Raw genomic sequence first — 19,816 nt, forward strand, 5'->3', positions numbered from 1 at the left:
TGTATGTTAATCACTTAATTACTTAGATATGATCTTGATTCAAAAATAACTAGTTATTACCTAAACAAGAAACATTAATTTTTTGGTTGATCACAAAAAAGGATATGCTTTGGTTATTTCGTAAACCAATTGCTTAAATCTGTATTATTTTGATTAATTACCTTTATAGTCAGAGAGCTGACTAACATATTTTTCACTTGCAATAAATAAAATGTCCTATTTGTTATGCGTACTTTTAAACGTAACTATTTAACTTATATTTTTTAGGATTTGTGCTGTTTAAACCTGTATAAAAAGATCTCATAATCTATTTATATACACAGTTTAAAGTAAATAAATTAAAATAGTTTTTATACTTTAACCAGTTCTTTTTTTAGTCGGGTAAAAATAGCCTGTGTTAACGAGTATATTTGTGTATTATGTTACTGTGAATATCCGATATTATTCTTTAGCCTTCTTTTCACATTAAGTAAGAATCATTTCTCTGATTTATTTATTCATTGGGTTTCCCAACGTTTGTTTACTCTTGGGATAAAAACAAAATCGCCTATGAATCAGTATTCTGATCAGTTGCATTGGTGGTTTTCAAAAACGGTTCAGTTTCGGAATTTAATTCAAGTAAACAAACAAAAAACTTTCCTCTAAGTATATACCTATGTATATTGTATAGGTTAATTATTACAATGTAAATAAAAATTAGTATTAATTATTAACTATTTAATTTACAAGGCATAACCTAGCTATTTTAGTATGCTACCTACCTACTAGCGGTTCGCCCCGGCTTCGCCCGTGGTACCTACATGTTTAAACTATCCTATCTCTCAAGTTGGATCGAACTACACATGGTGTGCGAATTTGATTATAATCGGTTAAGTGGTTTAGGAGTCCATTGAGGACAAACATTGTGACACGAGATTTATATATACACTTTATTTCAAAGTATCATCCAATCAAATCAGTATCTGTTATTGATTCACAGTCGACCACAACTTTATAAGCACGTCGCACAAACAACCAAAAAAAATCAACCACAAAATACTAGTAATAAAAAAAATTCAAACAGTGTATCTATGTCGCCTCTATTACCTCAATTACTTAGTCTATGGCCTCAAAGAGCACAGATTATGCAACAACATTGACAAAACCATAACAATGAGTAAGTGTGTAAATAATTAGTCCGGCCTCACTTTTTGTGAGAACCAAGTGTTTGTCGGTCAATGATACACAAACACACAAAAAATATATAGATTTCACATAAATTGCCCCTTAGGGTTACGTGACATGGCTCTATTTATTATGGCATAAAGACTTCTTACGTTATAAGTTATTGTGTTTCGTTTATTGTTGTTCCTATAAATATTTATGTAGTCAAATTCTTTTAATAATAATAGGTATTCTGACTTCTGATTTCAGACAGGGTCATAAAAATGTATCATTAGAAATACTCTCTACATTATCTATTCTAAAAACTTATTAGTTAAATAGTTACACCCAATATACTTAAATATTAGCTTTTCATGTAAGTTCGTCTGTATGGAAACGATTAAAAATTGACAATTTAATAAGACATTTTTAAAAAATTTACAGGAATAAAAAAGTTTTGCGTTCGAGATTAAATTATAATTAAGTTAAGTTTAGTTACATTTCTATTAAGTTAGTTTAAATTTTAAGGTCAAACATTAAAAAATATAAGCTAGGTATTTAATTTACCTACGGATCCTTGAAACAAAGAGTGCGATCGCGCTTGACTGTTTTTTATTATATCAGATGTGATGGTTCGTTTGTTATAAAGCACTAGAGAATGTAATTATTATATTATTTAAAGCTTATCTTTAAATAATATAATAATTACATTCTCGCGTACGCGTTGAAGTGCGTATAATTTTTTGTTGTTTCGATATGTTTTTTTCCTAATTTTTATTTGTTATACTAAATTATGTTCTTGTTAATGATATATTAGCTTGAACCCGTGACTTTTGGTCCGGGAGCCAGCAGCAGATTTTATGACCAAGTTCCTCTCAAGCGGTAATTAGTAAAATGCATCAAAGTATAGTATTATGAAGCCTCGTGAACGTCAGCTGGAGCTCGGTTGGGGGGAAGAGCGGTTGTAGCCTCCCGTATCAGCTGACGGTTTTTCCACCAAGATACAGCCAGCTGACATATATATTTATCCACAGTTACATATACGCTATCATCAGGTAAATTTTTAGCTGAGAGGAAATGAATGAATGAATGTATTTTTTTTCCTATGTGCGTGGGAGGCTACAACCGCTCACCCCCCCAACCGAACGCCAGCTGACGTTCACGAGGCTTTATAGTACTATACTCTCATGCGTCTGACGAATTATCTCTTGAGAGGAAATAGTTAACCAAATTTGCACCTGGCTCCCTAACCATTTGTTCGTTTCATAACCGTGTTTATTTCGACTATAGTCTATCTCCGTCCTTTTTTAGCGCACGCATGAATGTTTTCTATTATGTACCTGTTATTTATAACTAGCTGCGCTCCGAGGTTTTACCCGCGTGGCTCCGATCCTGTTGGTCTTAGCGTTATGATAGCCAATAGCCTTCCTTGATGTATGGGCTATCTAACACCGAAAGAACCGACAAATCGGACCAGTAGTTCCTGAAATTAGCGCGATCAAACAAACTCTTTAGCTTTATAATATTAGTATTGATTGAAAATGATATTGTTGTGTTTTCATGTGTGTTGGAATAAATGATTTCTTTCTAAACTTTTCCTATAAAATTCCCTTTTAAAGATGTACTCTTATAAAATTTAAAAGGCTATTCGTATACGTCTTATGAATGGCTTCGGCTTTTATCGAATTGAAATAGTTTGGTCTTAGTACACGCTATCTTAGCGGTTAAGAAAAGAGCTCCTCAGAACAGGTGGGTTTATCTAGTAAATAGTGTTTACTTTGGTCTAAGTGCTAGTAGATTCTTTAACTCAGTAACTTATATAACTTTGGATGTTCGTAAAAACGAATTGGTATAGTGAAAGAATCGAGAATAGGTAAGGTACTTAATATATTTAAAGTTTTACATGAATGCAAAAGTTATTTTTGTCTGTTTTTCTATGAAGTAGTGAACCCATTTTGATAAATTTTTTAGCAGATATTGATTATAATTTACTACTTTAGTACTTATATCTTACTGTGGGTATAATATGTTCGATTTTGTAAATAAAACCAATAAAATGACTGATGTTAATCGAACTTCATTTGAAAGTTGTTTTCATCATTTTGCAAGTAAAAGTTGTTATGGAAACAAAACATATTAATGCCTACCGGTGTCGGTTGTGAAATAAATAAATAAATTCAGTTCAGAAACTGTTTCATAACCTTAGTTCATAACATACAAAATGTTTTTAATTTCTCAACGATTCGCACTAGCTTCTTAAATGTGTAACATTGCTGAGTCTACATTCGACACCATGATCCCGTTATTTCATAATGTTTTCTTTATTCTGGTATTTTACCCAACTGCGAAGAAGAGGGGTATGTTTTCAAGTATACGTAAGTGCGTAAATAGCTTGTTTGATTAGCTTGAAAGATGGCGTGTGTTAAAATTTTATAAGGTAGAGAATTCATTGTGACAAGAATACATATTATTATGTTTTAATTTTGCAAACATCAAAGCAGATTTTTTTAATAACATACTTTCCCTTATTTAAGGAGCTTAGTACACAAATATGTCACTTCTTTATGACTTATATCCACAAAAATAAGACGTAAAACTGTATTTTCTTACAAACATAAGACCCATTAACCTCGACAGTCTGGCCTAATCTGACATCGTAAGTGCTAAAACACTACTTAAAAAAACCCCAACTTAGGCCGCACAATTATAATATACATTTTCACTTTTGCTTTTGTAGACAATTTGTTGGTAGAAATGTATATAAAATTCATAGATAAAAAACATTTGTCTTGCCTATAGAAATTATAAAGAGGTTAGATTTAATTATAGAGTTTGAAGATATCTGTTTTAATTAACAATTAGAAAAACTGAGAAACTATTAAACCCATTATGAAAATCCTTTCACCTTTTGAGTGTCACATATTTCTTTGTTTTTATCCCGACTGTCTGTGTTGCACCAAAAACTGCATAACGACTGCGTTCTCTTATGCAATTTTAAATACTTACATCACCTAGTAAAGTATACATAATAGTTTAAGTGGAAAATCAGATCCTTACAAACAGTATGAGGTATACTGCATAAAAGACATGTAAATTACGGTCACTTAGCTTTTTCCCAGGTTCAGTTCAAATGTAATAAAAACGCCTAAACTCATTACCTAGCTAATTACTATATCTTAATCATTTAAACCACGTTTAACTAACCTTAAAATCACGGAAGGTCGTTTGAAAGGATTTAAAAATGTTAAACAGACGGTTAGAATTACAACATAAGTTAACAGTACGTTGATTCACATTAAATAGCTAATTGTGACTTAATTACGCATATTGAGGTTTCTTTGTTTCTATTTCGTAACATAAAGAGGTTTTTCTTACACTACTACGTCAGAATTGCTGTGTCGTGTTAAAATTTTATTGATACATAAAAAGCATTTATTTTTCTTGTTTTTTTTTTCAGGAATACGAAGAATTGTTCCCATTCTTGTAACTTCTCCTAAACTTAACTTATAAGAACCTTGTAACAAAATTGAAATAAAAGAATGTCTTAAATCTTTTAAAATCTCTACAATTATACGTATTTGCTGCATCAATATTAATAATACCTATTAATTATGCAGATTGCATTTTGAATAATGCACTAGGTACAATAAAATATAATATAAATAAATAAATCGCTGAAGTTATTAAATTACTCTTACTATTATTCAAAAAGTATTTTATTATTCTTATACAAGACTAGCTGTGCCCTGCAGTTTTACCCACTATGCTCCGCTCCTGTTGGTCTTAGCGTGATGATATATAGCCTATAGCCTTCCTCGATAAATGGGCTATCTAACACCGAAAGAATTTTTCAAATCGGACCAGTATTTCCTGAGATCAGCGCGTTCAAACAAACAAACTCTTCAGTTTTATAATAATAGTATAGATTAGTATAGATACAAAACAACCAGATAAATGTATGCGCCATACAGCTAGGTTTATAGAAAGGTGTATTTTCCAAGATTTCACTTCAAATTAAAGGACACTACAAGCTGTAACAAACCGCTTAAGTAATTATATAAGATAAAGAAAATGTTATTTTATGAAACCTGATGTTTGTGTAACTTTTCTAACATTTTTCTTTCTTCCTTTAATCTGTTTTTAATTTACGGTTTACATTATTTTTAGCTTTTCTTGAATAGAAAGATGTTAACAAAATACAACACAGGAAGAAATAACTGAAATTAAATAGGTACAGATTCATCACTGAACATTAAATAAATGAAACCGTCAAAAAAGTATACAATCAGTCATTACCTACCTTGTAAATTATGTAAGTCATAATAATTAAAATAAGTGTGGTAATCAGGTAAAAATTCAATTTATATTAGCGATCATCCATTCACATAGTTAATAACGAGCAGATTGAAAATTGGCATAGGATGTAAAAATATCCTTTTATTTAGCGTAGTCCATGTTTATGTAATAAACAGCTCATTTGTCTACTCTCACAAATAAAAAGATACAGAAAGAAAGTTGTTGCAAATTGCATTATAAATTCCTTCTATCTTTTAAGGAGATCTTCCAATTTTGGTATCAGCTCCCCCAAAGGTTAGACAATTGTACCAAAGTTCATGGGTTAGAGACCACTGCAAAATATATTGTTACGCATACAAATGGGTTTTCAGCAGTAACCTTGTTAGTTGTATTTTTTACAATTACCAAATTTATGATACCTACTTACAGTTCTATATTCCTGCCAAAAAAACGAATCATATCTATAACCTCACTCATCTTAAATTTCAACAGAAATATATATTCAAGTTCTAAATAATCTTATCTCACTCATCATAAGCACACTTCTATACAAAACAATACACTTTATAGAGTCTATACATCAATGACTTACAAGCTACCGAAACAGGGAAGCCAAAAATCCATTAATCTAGACGCAATTGAATTACCATATACATTAGCCCGATGCCTTTCCAATTTTAATACTAAATTAATATTCATTTGAGGTCCAGCCCTTAAAGCACTTCCCCAGATTGAAATGGATTACATCAAGCTGCTGAAACACAAATTAATTTCTTTGTAGATGTTTTATTTTTGCTTAATTTTACATCCGTTTGTCCTTGACGATCTATTTTGGATATATTTTTATAATTATATTTCCCCATGTTTACACGTGGAGAAAATTACATGAAAATATGGGATAAGCATTTTCCTGAATCTTAGTATAAAAATATTGGGAAATAGATGTTATTACACTTAAGTCTAGCTTTAGGTTTTCACAAAAAGTTTCATCATGGTTTCCTGGAAGTGGTATTTCACGGCTGATTGTGTATAATACTCTATAGGTATTCTAACTAATTCCTAATTCCGAAACGAATTTTGAAACTCTTTTCACAATATTTTCCGGAAGGGATCATAATCTTGAAGACAACAAGAAAAATTAAACAACTGGACACAAATGCACAGCTGCCCGTCTAATTCTGGGAAAATGTTATTATTGGAATATATTTTAAAAATTCTACATGCTATTGTACACATATTATTTTGATATATATCTGCATTGCTTAACAAACAAAATGACAGATAAGTCTATTATATATACTAATATATAAAGCTCAAGAGTCTGTTTGCTTGAACGCGCTAATCTCAGGAACTACTGGGTCCTATTAAAAAAAAATTATAGCGTTAGCCCATTTATCGAGGAAGGTTATAGGCTTTATTATCACACTAAGACCAACAGAAGTGGAACAATGTGGATAAAACCGCGGGGCAAATTACAAAGAACACTCTATCGAACTCTAACTCAAAACTCAAACATCTAAAATTACTATATAGATCGCAAATACAAATAGCAACTAAACAAAACATTTTCAAACCGAAAGTACACCGTGAGTCACTCATAACAATTACATTGTCAAGGCCACGATAAAATATAACTGCTCAATGAAGCGAAACATAACGTGAGAAGTTATTACACCAATTATGTTGTAGGCTTTTCCGTAGACAATATTACAACAATTATTATTGTCATTTGTTACTCTGATTCATTCACTGCGTAGTTTATTATTTTACTTATTGTGTAACATGAAAAACCATGACTGATGACTGCAACTGGGAATATAGGTACCAAGATAATATAATTTGTATTAGAAATAATTAATCTAGTTAAAAAAATCTTAAACTCATAAAATTATTGTATTTTAACCGATCCTTGTTAAATGTACAAAGTTTGAATTAAATCTGCCGTTTAAAGTGGGTCAAAATCGAGTCTAACATACAAACATACAGGTGAAGCTAATAAAAGTGTGATATAAGAAACACGACCAATGGTAATTTATTTGAATATTATAATTATTTTGCTCTTGCCTCTTGCTGATAAATCTAACAGCTCAAATCTGTTTATTTGCTCGGGAGGTACGATGCTACTAGACATAAAACTAGCTGCTGACCGTGTTTTTCCGAAATTTCCACAAAAATAAATCTATTGTTATACGATTAGTATAATTAAACAATAATACATTGTTACAAATTAAGATTCACATGCATTTTATACAGCTAATAATACGCGATATCACATTTATTATAATGTTATTCAATTGTTTATAAACCTTATTTAATCCTCCTTTAACCCTTAATAAGCCATGGGGATATTATTTTCCCACCTCGGCATTGCCCACAAATTAATTATTATTTTTTGTGTTTTTAAAGATACGGTAAAATTTAAGGAACCCACCTTAAGATAGATAGTTCTTTTAATTTTTTTCTAGCAACACTTCTTTCTAAACGTCAACTGTGAATGTCGGTAGACAATCGAAGTAAAAAGTTCATTAAAACGACCGTTTTTTCCCGAAATTCAAGATAGTTTTTGGATCTACGCCCAGAAAAATTCCTGTAAATAAGCAATTGTTTATAATTCGTAAAGAAGAACGTGTTATTTATCAAATATAAACAAAATAACGTACGAAAGCTGTTACTTTGGGTTATTTTTTCTAATTTAAAAAATGGTGGGAAATTAATACCCTGTAGCCGTGCATGAAATCTTCAAGTGGGAATATATTTCCCTTTATCCTGTAAGGATACCAAGTAGGTATATAAAGTAAAAAGTTGAGTAAAGTAAAAAGTAATTTAAAAATTCATACATATTCAATAAATAATAAATTTAATGATGCATTTTTATTTTTTGTCCCTGTGTTAAAATCGACGAGTAAAGGCGCGGGCAAAAGCGGCAAAAGTGGGAGATTATTTCCCACATGTATGTTCATGGATATAGGGAAATAATTTCCCACAAAACATAACTTTTAATGGTTATAGGGAAATAATATCCCACCGCCAAAAAACCTATAAGCTACCCAATATTTTACTTTTTAATATTTTACTGTTAAATCTCGATATAACCCCGTACTGATGTATTAAAATAAACTTGTTTGAAGTCATGGCCGATTAAGGGTTAATTAATATTGCCAGGATTTCCTATAAAAATAAGCAACCTGTGAAAGTCCCTTGTAATTATACTCATACTTGTAGATAATTAATTAACGCTAATTACACGAAACAATAGAATGTTTTAGTGGTTTTCTGCTAGAGGTCAGCCTAAGGTCATAGCATTATTACCACGTATATTATACATTTATAAACGTAGTAGTTGCAGTTGACACACGTAACGTTATGTGCAAATGGAATATTTTTTTATTATTTTTGCAACATTTTTTCGTTGATCGTAGTGAATGGTATTGATATGCTTTATACATAACTCAAACATTTATTTATTCAATTAGACTTCTTCTAGAAGCACTTTTGAACCATCATAACATATTTTTAACATTTACCACCGATTCGGAAATCAGTATTCATACTATTTCTACTCCTGTTTTGTTATAACTAGCCGGTCGTCGCTGCTTCGCCTGGGCTGACCCAATAACACTTCATAAAATAAAACCTATGTGACTTAGGAAAAACGAAGCTTTCACTTTCAGCCTGTGAAAGAATTTTTAAAATCGGCCAAGTACCTAGTTTTTATGTGAAAATATTTCAAACATACATACAAAATCACAAATTTTTGTTAAGTTTAAACTCAAAGTCAAACTCAAAACTAGCGTATAAACTTAGTAAAGTATACTAAAAATAATTTTATGTATGAAATCAAGGCAATTTTTATAAGTATGTACTTCTTTTTCCGCAAACTTAACGAACGGCCTTGAACCTGCAACCTGCGTGTAACATACAACGCACCACTGAGTCGTATGCTCTAATTCTGTTGTATTATAGACCAAAGGTTTTAAAAAGTATTTACGATTGGAAGACCCTTTAGTCCTATTGTTACAAAACCAAAGTATCATTTTTATCTATTTATCTCTATAGTAAGTAATTAATAAAATTAATTATTATACTTCTTGGATCGGCTTGACATATTTTATAAAATTTTATATGATAAGGTGTTACGGAATTACTATAATATTATCAATGGAACTTTGGTTCGGTAATAGCAAGCAGAAACACGTTGACTCTACATTTTAACAAAAAGATTTTTTTTTAGATAATGCAAGCAAAAATATGCAGTCAATTTTATACAATTTTCAAATATCAATATCACTATCTACTAGATACTTTATAGTTTATACCTTAATAATACTTAATCATTTCAATTTTCTTTAGCTTTATTTATATGTCACTTTAAATAACATTCAATTCAGTTAAATCATTAATTCTTGAAATATGTACCTATTTGCAAAATTTTCTCAGTTTTTTTTTATGAAATTCCACGAACAACGTGAATACTGCGTATGCGGAATTATCAAGACAATGAAATTTATAAATACTTAAATATAATAATAATTGATGTTGAATGATAGCTCTATAAATATCTATAATATTATTACTATTTTAAAATACTATACGTAATAAATGTCTGTTACGCTTTTACGATTAAACTACAGCACCGATTTGGATGAAATTTTGAATAAACGTAGTTGAATATCTTAAACGAAAGTTACTATTTTTTATACAACCCTAAAACATTCAAAATAGAAGAATAAAATTAAAATGCGGTTATTGTCTGGATATAAAGTACCTACGTAAATAATTGTATTTTTCCATTATTTAATAAATCCTATTACGAATAAGTATTTAAAAACAGGTTCAGAAGATTTAGACTCAATTTTTTGTCATCAATAAAATATTTTTTATATTATATCCTACTACAGAATACAGATATACTTAATAATTACATCGAATAAATGAGTAGTCATTTATTCGATGTAATTTACATCGAATAAATGAGTAGTCATTTATTCGATGTAATTTATACAGAAGTTTTATTGCTCTACATAATAATTTTCCTCATAAAGTAGCAAATAATAATTAATTATTATTTTGCACGCTAAGAGCGTAATAAAAATTATATATCGTAAATTTACAATTAAAATTACATCAATCTTTTACAAAAAAGAAAAGTCATAAAAACTAGGTATATATAAGAAGATTTAAGTATAATACTATGTAAGTATTGTATTGCTGAACGAGAATTAAAACTATCTTCTACCTACAAAATCATCCATATCTGTGCAGCCGTTTTTGAGACTTATATCAAACATACCCAATTATGAAGAATATTGAGTGTTTTCTGTTATCAATTTCATGATATTTTCTGTTTATATAGTAAATTAATTTTATAATTTTATTTCATAAAATTATACCTATAATTACCATAAATAATACCAGGAAGTAACTATCAGTAACAGATTCGATGATCCAATAATTAATTAATTATTTTATATACGTTATAAAAAACAAATTAATATAATTATTAAGTAGTAAAATTCCATTCGTATGTAATTTATGTTTTAAATAACATTTAGTGTTTTACCGCTCGAACCTTGGACCTCCTGCCTTAAAAATCATATTATGTCATCGAAATTATAATGAAGGCTAACAGAAGAACTTTGATTTAATTAATTAATTACTTATATAAAATCTCATAGCAATGCGTAATCGTCTTTTATGTATTTTGAAGATATCCAATATGACATAAATAATTAATATATTATTAAAATGGAGCATTCATAGGAATGTTAGATACATAAAAAATATAAAATAAAAAAAATAATTTATTTTCCGATGATGAATAATATTCTTTACAGAATGTGAACTACATTCTTTATGCTGTTACTTCTTATTATTTATAAAAAATGTAAAAAATTGTATCAACAACCATTCGATTTTAAAATTTTTATTTCAGTACTGTTAATGTTGTGATTTACTTTCAAATTCAAATTCAAATTAATTTATTTGCCAAATAAACATGGTATACAGAGAATGGTATACAATGAACATGCTGGAAAACTCAATTGTTAACAAATTGAGTTTTCCAGCATGTTCATCCGTTATCAGATGCAAATAATTATATTTTATACAAAAAAAAGGTGTCACTTAATTTTATTAATTACTAGCGGTCCGCCCCGGCTTCGCCCGTGGTACATATTTACGTTTTCTCTACATAAAAACCATCCTCGTACTTCAAGGAATATAATAAAAAAAGAATTATCGAAATCGGTTCAGCCGTTCTCGAGTTATGCGCTTACCAACACATTTTGCGATTCATTTTTATATATAAGATTTATGTCACTTAATTATAAATCTTATCTTCTTCTTATATATAAAAATGAATCGCAAAATGTGTTGGTAAGCGCATAACTCGAGAACGGGTGGACCGATTTCGATAATTCTTTTTTTATTATATTCCTTGAAGTACGAGGATGGTTTTTATGTAGAAACGTAAATATGTACCACGGGCGAAGCCGGGGCGGACCGCTAGTAATATAATAAATAGATGTTTCTTTCTTTCTTCTTTCTATATTATGTAATCAGTAATTGATAGCTTTTTACTTATGTTTTATTTGTTTTATTTATGTTTTCTAATCTAATTATTCAAAATTTTTATAAATTTTGAATTTGTTTTATTTATTTTAATTTTAAAAGCCATAAAACAGCGTCAGATCTTCACCAAGTGCCTCTGCGATAGTTGAGACACAAGGGAGCGGGGTGTAATCAATGGTGATCATTTCCCATTTCATCACTCGCTGTTCAGTCGAGTCAGTTAAGACCCTCCTGATGGCAATTTGAAATCGATCGCGGGGTCTTCCACGCAGGCCTTCACAGGCCTCGGGGTAACTGTTCGGGGCGACGGCCCCTTTCAGTGGTGGCAACGCCGCCTGCAACTACAGGCGGGGCACTGGGTGGGACCTAATGGTCCGAGGTGTCGTGTCCGGGAGGTGTCCTGCTGCAGTGCGATCGAGCCCGCGTGGTATTGCGGGCGATCTGCTAGCTGCTGCAGGGAGGAATGTCCGTGGGTGAAGCCACCCGCCACTTAGCGAGGTCGAGCCCGCCGGCAAGGTGCCGGGGGGCGCCCATCAGCCAGCGGCGAGGAAGCGGTCGTGTCCTAGGAGACTAGGTCACGTGGTAGGCCTCTTATGTCCGGCGGTCTCCGATGGTATGGCGCGATGCCCTGCAAATGCTGGGATCGCGCTCCGTCGGCGCGCGCGAACATAGAGGAACTCAGGCGACGAACGAAGTCGTCCAGGCTCTCCATGCGCAGGTCCCTGGAGATGACCTGATTCCGTACGAAGCGTGGTGCTCCGGAGATGGTGCAATTTGAAATTTCTAAAGTCAAACATAATATGCTATTTCAAAAACAAAACAATAGCGCGATGTAAGAGGAGGCTAGTGCCATCTAGTATTAAAGTTGGAACTAATATGAGCTGATGCTATATAAATAAAATGTGGTAATGAGGTCACACATAAATCGGTGATAATATTAAAAATATCACATGTGTGTTATTGAATTAACACTAAACTAAGCAGTTGTTTATATAATTATATTCTAATTTTTCTAAATACTTACATATTATCCACGCCATTATATTTTTTATAAATTATTATACAAATAAATTTATTAAATAATATAATATAATAAGCACATAAATTAAGCGCTAAGAAGCTTGGAATACTCTCCAAAGTGGCAGAATTCTTCACACCGGAACAGCTCCTAAACCTTTATAAAGCTCAAGTTCGGTCAGGTGTGGAGTACTGTTCCCACCTTTGGGCTGGTGCAGCAAAATACCAACTTAGCGCCTTGGACTCAATTGAAAAACGAGCGATTAGGCTAATCGGGAATGAAGCCCTTACCACCTCGAAACTGAATAGCTTAGAACATCTTCGAAAAGTGACTATTTTGGCAGTGTTCTACAGGATTTTACCACGGTGAATGTGCTGAAGAACTGCACAACCTGATACCCGCTTCTCCCTTTTATCACCGGGCGACTCGACGCCGTGCTGGTCTCCACCCCTATATGTCATCGACATTCCACCCATACGCACTAAGCGTTACGCTTCATCCTTTCTCGTGCGTACCAGCAAGGAATGGAATCTTCCGGCGTCCGTGTTTCCCGATAATTATAATCTGGACTTGTTCAAAAAAAAAGTGAATAGGCACTTATTAGGTCAGCATGCTCCCGAATTAAAAAAAAAATATATTTCCTATCTTGTTTTTTTTAGCTCACGTTCCCAAAAACGATGGTTTACTCCTGCCATGCATTGATTGCAATTGTTATTCATTTATATTATTTTTACATAAATAAAGTGATTATGCATTAATGTCTACCAACTTAATTTATTTTCAGCAGGTACATAACACATAAATTCCATCAAAATAGCAATGTAAAGTTTCGACGGAATTGCTCTTTAATTTTTGAAGGCGTAATAAATTAAGAATTTAGACATTTTTTTTTCAGATTTATAATGTGTACAATAAGCGCTCATAGAACATTAAACGAGATAAATAAACGTAAATCTGGCCTACTTACGAATCATGTACTTAGAAAACCTTTTTCCGGACTTCAACGAGTTTTTCAATAGTAATTCGATTTTAGCTCGACTTAAAATGAAAACAAAGGCACTGTCATATTTAAAGAGTCTCTTAAGTTTGCGTGAGTTGCCTTCGAGTTTCCAATCTAAAATTCTAACAGCGAAATGGGCGAATTATTTGAGTTGCAGTTCAAAAACCGTCTTGAATACCACTCCGATATGACTCCTACTATGTGATTTCGTTTTAATCTCACTTTTAATCTCACCTGAGAGAATTGCATGACGATTATACACCAATTTATTATTCTTAGTCTAAAATATAATTTTGAGGGAAATTGCTGAGATGTAGTGGCAATGTAGTTGGAAAAATAGAGGTAGCGTAGAAACGTGTACAATCTAAACTATGTAACTATCATGATCAATAACAGCAACTCACCACAATCGTTATCATTTTTAATCGGCATCCCTAAGTCTACATTATCAATTCCTAATGTATTTTCTTTTTCTTTCCTTGTACATACTACATAGTTCTGTGATATTATATCAACTGATACTCTTTTGAAACAACAAAGAAATGAGTTTTTTTTTGTGTGGTGTCTCTCAATGTTAGCCAGAAGGGCTTCTACATTTTAACGCGGACGCGGGGGTGAACTGAAGGTTCACCCTGGTAGCGACATGCACAAGGGCGTCCCCCCTTGACGGGGATCACGAACCTCGGCTTGAGCTGTCGCTTGAGAGGAGGAGGCCAGAGGGCCCTAATCGGACGGGAAATGAGTTTGTTGTTTTGTATGTTGTTCGTCTCGCAAATGAGCCTAATGTGAATCTAGATTCGAGTTCCATTAGTACATGTTCTAACCTCGTCGCGAATCTTAAATTAAGTTGGTGTTTGAGTTACCTGTTGGGCCGGTGCTCACTCCTGACACGTAAAGCCTTTCTAAATTAGATTTAAACTCGCGGTGGGCTTTCAACGTTTTTGTACCAATTGTTAATGTTCTTTTATTTCCAAAAGTTTGCTGTTTAGTTTGTTAAAGGGATTTATTTATGAGGTTTGTGAAGTTTTACCTGATAGGGGCACATGCGAGTGTAAATGTGTTTTGTATTAAGTTTTGTTTTACTCAAAAAGTATCTAGTTGGTAAAGGGAGAGGTCGTGGGTTGAATTTCGGGTTGGGTAAAAAATTAGAAATTAGATAAGGCTTGTCTGGGAATAAGTTCCTTATGAAAACGCCTCTACCTCTTACCTGTATTATTCTTTATCTATTTCTTCAAATTAGGTTGTTAATATAGAATCACCCATACAGAAATTACGAATTAGTTGTGGCTTAAAAAATCGTTATCTATAAACACTTGCAAAATTCACACAAAACGGTTATGAGTTTGAGTTTATTTCGTAATATTATTAAACAAAATAATAGCCATATTCTAGGTAACAAATGCCAGTGAAGTAGACCTAATTAACTCGGCAAATAATTTAGTAAACTACTTATTAGACTAGATTGGAGTTGGCCAAATATGTAGATGTTGAAACAACTCACAAATTAGTTAAATTACGTCTACCTTCATTTGAAAATTAAATGAAGTTCCACAACTAACTGTAGATTAAGTATGATTTCATTAACTACATTAATATTATTGGGATTATAATTTTGAATGTAATCTAATATAGTTTTGGAACACTAACACTTTAATTATATATTGACTAGCGGTCCGCCCCGGCTTCGCCCGTGGTACATATTTCGCAATAAAAAGTAGCCTATGTCCTTTCTCGGGTATCAAAATATCTCTATACCAAATTTCATGCAAATTGGTTCAGTAGTTAAGGCGTGATTGAGTAACAGACAGACAGACAGAGTTACTTTCGCATTTATAATATTAGTATGGATGTGCTATTTATTAAATAGGTTTGAAGTTGGTGCCGAACATTAAGCACTTAGTATTAAGCCCGTGCACCGACATCAAACCTTTTTAATAAATAGCACATATAAATAATATGTAGTAAATAATAATGTCAAATCTTTTTTATGGTACGGGAGCTATTAACGTTTTAAAAAAAGTCATTTTAGTATAGTTGGGTTTTTGATATACTGTTTCTCTTGCTATTTCGGTTAGAGTCCGCGCTGTCTGGCTGGCGGTAGTTGCGTTTATTAGTGCGCACAGGAAAATATCCGTAATTTAAAGTCATTTATGAACGCGTAATTTTTAATCTTTTGCCTTTAGATAGATCCATCAGACATAAATTTGTTATTGCAAGACGTTTTTTTTTCCGTTGCCATACGCAATTTTTTATTTCAAAATCATAAAAATGTCATCGAAATAAGTGAAATTACATCAATGAAAATTAATCCTCCGTGCGATTAGAGTTTTTTGTAAAAAATTAAGCTCTCCATGCGATAAAAGCTTTTTGTGAAAGTTAAGCTCTCCGTGCGATTAGAGCTTTTGTGAAAATTAAACTCTCCGTGCGATTAGAGCTTTTGTGAAAATTAAACTCTCCGTGCGATTAGAGCTTTTGTGAAAATTAAACTCTCCGTGCGATTAGAGCTTTTTGTGAAAATTAAGCTCTCCGTGCGATTACAGCTTTTTGTGAAAATTAAGCTTTCCGTGCGATAAGAGCTTTTTGTGAAAATTAAGCTCTCCATGCGATTAGAGTTTTTTGTGAAAATTAAGCTCTCCGTGCGATTAGAGCTTTTTTGTGAAAATTTAGCTTTCCGTGCGAATAGAGCTTTTTGTGAAAATTAAGCTTTCCGTGCGATTAGAGCTTTTTGTGAAAATTAAGCTCTCCATGCGATTAGAGCTTTTTGTGAAAATTAAGCTCTCCGTGCGATTAGAGCTTTTTGTGAAAATTAAGCTTTCCGTGCGATTAAAGCTTTATGAGAAAAATTAAGCTCTCCGTGCTATGAGAGCTTTTTGTGAAAATTAAGCTCTCCGTGCGATTAGAGCTTTTTGTGAAAATTAAGCTCCGTGCGATTAGAGCCTTTAATGAAAATTAAGCTCTCCATCGATTAGTTTTTAGTGAATATTAAGCTTTCCGTGCGATTAGAGCTTTTTATGAAAATTAAGCTCTCCGTGTAATTAGAGCTTCTTGTGAAAATTAAGCTCTCCATGCGATTGGAGCTTTTTTGTGAAAATTAAGCTTTCCGTGCGAATAGAGCTTTTTGTGAATATAAAGCTTTCCGTGCGATTAGAGCTTTTTATGAAAATTAAGCTCTCCATGCGATTAGAGCTTTTTTGTGAAAATTAAGCTCTCCGTGCGATTAGAGCTTTTGTGAAAATTAAACTCTCCGTGCGATTAGAGCTTTTTGTGAAAATTAAGCTCTCCGTGCGATTAAGAGCTTTTTTGTGAAAATTTAGCTTTCCGTGCGAATAGAGCTTTTTGTGAAAATTAAGCTCTCCATGCGATTAGAGCTTTTTGTGAAAATTAAGCTCTCCGTGCGATTACAGCTTTTTGTGAAAATTAAGCTTTCCGTGCGATAAGAGCTTTTTGTGAAAATTAAGCTCTCCATGCAATTAGAGTTTTTTGTGAAAATTAAGCTCTCCGTGCGATTAGAGCTTTTTTGTGAAAATTTAGCTTTCCGTGCGAATAGAGCTTTTTGTGAAAATTAAGCTTTCCGTGCGATTAGAGCTTTTTGTGAAAATTAAGCTCTCCATGCGATTAGAGCTTTTTGTGAAAATTAAGCTCTCCGTGCGATTAGAGCTTTTTGTGAAAATTAAGCTTTCCGTGCGATTAAAGCTTTATGAGAAAAATTAAGCTCTCCGTGCTATGAGAGCTTTTTGTGAAAATTAAGCTCTCCGTGCGATTAGAGCTTTTTGTGAAAATTAAGCTCCGTGCGATTAGAGCCTTTAATGAAAATTAAGCTCTCCATCGATTAGTTTTTAGTGAATATTAAGCTTTCCGTGCGATTAGAGCTTTTTATGAAAATTAAGCTCTCCGTGTAATTAGAGCTTCTTGTGAAAATTAAGCTCTCCATGCGATTGGAGCTTTTTTGTGAAAATTTATCCTTCCGTGCGAATAGAGCTTTTTGTGAATATAAAGCTTTCCGTGCGATTAGAGCTTTTTATGAAAATTAAGCTCTCCATGCGATTAGAGCTTTTTTGTGAAAATTAAGCTCTCCGTGCGATTAGAGCTTTTTGTGAAAATTAAGCTTTCCGTGCGATTAGAGCTTTTTTGTGAAAATTTAGCTTTCCGTGCGATTAGAGCCTTTAATGAAAATTAAGCTCTCCATGCGATTTTATGCGGTTATCAATTCGGCCGGTATATTTAGTTAAGGCGTGATTGAGTAACAGACAGACAGACAGAGTTACTTTCGCATTTATAATATTAGTATGGATAAGCTTCTATACATACGATTCGACCTATTGAGTTGCTGTAATAGATTTATTATTCTTGACAATAATTAAGAATTTATCATAAGTACAAAATTTTCGACAAATATTATGTTCCACCGCATTATGTTTAGTGGAACTCAGGTGAGAGTCTTCAGAGTGAGTCCAGTGAGACGAAGAAATGAAATATTACCAATATTTAAATGAATATAGGTTTGTTTGTAGCTGAAGAATTTAGCGTATTCTTTTTCTCACCCATCCCAGTCCTTTCTTTTATTCTCAACGTCAATTATTTCCTTATCCCATACCTATAAAATTCGGCAAAGCATTTGCAAAAGCGAAATTCCTTTGCAAGTAGTCTAGAATCAGATTTAAAATATTCTATCTACGCTTGTATAATATGTGCCCTTGCTATCAGGTGCCCCATCACTCATCATCATCAGCTCATTTGACAACTACATAAAAATAAAAATAATTCAGTTGTGAAACTTTTCTGGCAAGATTCATAGATACCGACCAAAATCGTCGCCTTACTCCATAACATGGCGGTATTGCCATGACGCGACCTTGAAATTCTACTCTCAACGTAGCTACCTAAAGATATTTCACTTCAAACAGTGAAACAAAATGTAACACATTTTAAAGTAAACTCAATGTGGTTTCTATCTGAAGGCTGAATTTGTTCGGAACACCGCGGCGTCATTTGTTCAGTAGGTTAATGAGTCGGTCCCCTACATATTAGGAATAACATGTTATCCAACCCTTCCCATTCGTTTAACGAGATTACACTGAGGGGGAGGTGCTCCATAAATTGCGAAGATTTATCGCTTATAGCGGCCTACCTGATCCTTCTATCGTGAATAGTTCAATAAGTATAGGTAACTTGCTGAGTAAAGAGGAGCAGAATGTCGTAGAACCACATACTACTAAATAGTTACTATGGTAGAACTGAGTTATGCTTGATAACCTGATTGCAGCTGTGACTAATGATATAACTGTAACTTAAACGGCAACTTTGCTATTAAAAGTCTATTTGCATGAATTGTGGTATCAGAAATTCTAAAATTTATGTAAATAAACTAAGGATGTTTTAGAATAATGTAAGTACCTATATTTCTTTACTGCATAAATGTGTTTCATCCAAATCATCAATTGAAAGTAGAACTAATTCATATAACACATTCAGAAAGTTTACTGTCTGATGTAGATGAAGTTCTTTTATAAATAGTATTGCAAAATAGAAACGTAATAAATGTTATAATAATGTCATGCAACGAATAAGTAATTGAGCTTAATATTTTATATCAAATCATGCAATGATAATGGATAAAAAACATATTGAATCATACCACACAACTCAACCACATCCAATTTTCTTAAAATAACCCAAAAAGTTCCCATATAAATAGGTAAACGAAAAAACATGACTTGCATGAAAAGTTTGACGCATTTCCAAGCATGTCACGCAAACATGTCACGATATATTCAGTTTCTGTGTTTATT

The sequence above is a fragment of the Colias eurytheme genome, chromosome 7 (assembly GCF_061535395.1).
Source record: "Colias eurytheme isolate Ceu_HAF_F1 chromosome 7, ilColEury1 Martin Lab GWU primary, whole genome shotgun sequence".
In the NCBI taxonomy this organism is placed as follows: Eukaryota; Metazoa; Arthropoda; class Insecta; order Lepidoptera; family Pieridae; genus Colias; species Colias eurytheme.